Source organism: Rhinichthys klamathensis, unplaced genomic scaffold (assembly GCF_029890125.1).
Source record: "Rhinichthys klamathensis goyatoka isolate OS25496 unplaced genomic scaffold, OSU_Roscu_1.1 h1tg000176l_1, whole genome shotgun sequence".
NCBI classification, from domain to species: Eukaryota; Metazoa; Chordata; class Actinopteri; order Cypriniformes; family Leuciscidae; genus Rhinichthys; species Rhinichthys klamathensis.
In genome coordinates, this window is record NW_026606705.1 from 1887501 (window position 1) to 1890000 (window position 2500).

The 2500-nt window shown below is 46.6% G+C and overlaps 1 protein-coding gene across 1 annotated transcript in view; it reads right to left on the minus strand.

The window, feature by feature from the left end:
• LOC130092421 (secretagogin-like) overlaps positions 1–2500 on the minus strand; it is a 17563-nt gene that overhangs the window by 14332 nt on the left and 731 nt on the right. The window lies entirely within an intron of this gene.

Consider the following 2500-nt stretch of genomic DNA (forward strand, 5'->3'; position numbering starts at 1 on the left):
TATCTATCCTTCCATATCACAGGAAGGTCCTGAGGTTTGCTTTCGGGGGCAAAGCATACCAATATCGAGTTCTTCCATTCGGCCTAGCACTATCCACCCTGCACTTTCACGAAATGCGTAGACTATTGGGTCTGATGGCAGCAGCGTCCACGTGATACGTCCTTTTGGACTGTTGTACCTGAGACCCTTGCAGTGGTGGCTCAAGACCAAAGGGTTTTCCCCGAGGGGCAACCCCTTTCGCATGGTCAGGGTCACGCGGCGATGCCTACGTGCCCTTGTTATATTGAAGAAACCTTAGTTCCTGTCCCAGGGCCCCGTGTTAGGAGCTTCTTGTCATCGCAAGACGCTAACGACAGATGCCTCCCTCACGGGCTGGGGAGCGATCCAGGAAGGACGCTCAACTTAGGGTCTGTGGAGGGACCACCATCTATCATGGCACATCAACCGCCTGGAGATGTTGGCTGTATTTCTTGCTCTGAAGAATTTCCTCACAGACCTCAGGGGCCATCATGTGCTTGTCCACACAGTAAATAAATCGGTGGTCGCCTACAAAAATAACCAGGGATGCTTGCGCTCGCATCCACTCTGCAAACTGGCGCACCAAATCCTCATGTGGTCCCCTGGAGTCCAGAATATAGGAGCAGACATGCTGTCGAGACAGGGGCTGAGGCCCAGGGAATGGAGGCTCCACCCCGAGGTGGTGGAGCACATATGGAGGGTGTTCGGCCAGGCACTAGTGGATCTGTTTGCGTCTTGAGAGATGTCTCACTCTCCACTTTGGTTCTCCCTCACGCATCCAGCTCCTCTGGGACTGGATCCGATGGTACAGACGTGGCCGAGGCTACGCGTGTATGCTTTTCCCCCAATCGCTCTGTTCCCGGGAGTTTTGGAGAGAGTTCACAGGGACCAAATTTGCCTGCTTCTTATAGCCCCGCGATGACCTGATCTAGTGTCTCTCCTTGACGACCTTAAAACTTTATGTGGTGGCCATAGGTGCTTACCACATTCCTGTTTGTGGAATGTCTTTGGGTAAAGACCCTTTGGTATCTCGTTTCCTCCGTGGTGCTCTGAGGCTGAGGCCTGCAGCTCGTACCAGGGTGCTGACATAGGATCTGGCCATTGCCCTTCAAGGCCTTTTCCAGGCTCCCTTCGAGCCTATAGAGGTGGTTCTAGACAAGTTCCTGACCTTGAAAGCTTTGTTCCTCCTCGCTATCACCTCTCTTAAAAGAATAGGAGATCTGCAAGCACTGTCGGTGGCACCCTCGTGCTTGGAATTTGCACCTGGCATGGTTAAAACGTTCCTTCATCCTAGGTCAGGATATATTCCTAAGGTCCCCACTAATGTGGCTAGATCTATTATGCTGCAGGCCTTTTGTCCAAAACTCGGACCAGGAACATAATAACCTGCTATGCCCAGTCAGCTGTGCGGCGTTTATTTTCACAACACTGTCATAAAAAAACTCACTTGCGGCACCTTCCTCCCGCTTTCTACCGCTGCTCATGTGCATTTGTTATTATCGGAGCCGGCCAACTGTATCGTGTGGAGCTATGTCTACCGAGTGGGTAATACATCATACACAGTATCATAGAATTATGTCGAATTGCCATAAAGCAGTTTGTGTTTCTCGCTCGTTCTCGCTTCTCACCAGACTTCTATTATCGGGACGTTAGTACCCATGTTGCAAGGTTGGTTTTCTGCCTGAGGACGCTGGGGGGAGCGGGGAAAGTCACGTGGGTTATAAGCTATTGTGCCCCTTTAAGGCGACCCTGATTCTCTGATGTTTCTCGTAGGTTGTGGTTAACTGGTTGTAATCTTGCCATTCTCTTTTCTTCTCTCTCTCTTTCTTCACTTTTCTTTACTTTCTTGATTCTGTATACAATCTTTGCTTAGTTTAGTTGTGTGTGTAGCCTACCGTAGTTTCATTTATTAAACCATTATATCCATAAGTCACTTAAACATCTTGATCTAGCGATACCTATGCTATTACCCTGCTAGTACTTTGTTTACTTTAGTTGGAAAAGGTTATTCTTTCTTGGCCAGGAAGATAATTTATTTCCTAAAAGTAATAATTGATTATGCTTTCTGTTCATTGGATGAACTGATTGAATAATTGTACTATTAATTCTGCTACAGTTAATTCTAAAAATAATTAAAATATTTATAATTAATTATAATCCGTTAAAATTAATTATATATATATATTTTGAGCTAATTTGCTACAACTTACTTCAGACTTTTACGAAGCTAGCGCTGCTGTGTTTGCGCAGGCTTTATAGTTCACTGGTTCGTGATGTCACCCACCTGACGTTCGCCACACCATTGGACTGATTTCACATGTGCTTCAAGACATCATCAGCCGAAGCGTTCCCTCAGCGCTAATCGACGCAGCGCGAGTTCCCGCCTTAGGGAACCGAGGTTACAGTCGTAACAGAGGCGTTTTACATTATAATAATATTTCACAGTTTTTACTGTATTTTTCATAAAATAAAAGCAGTTTGA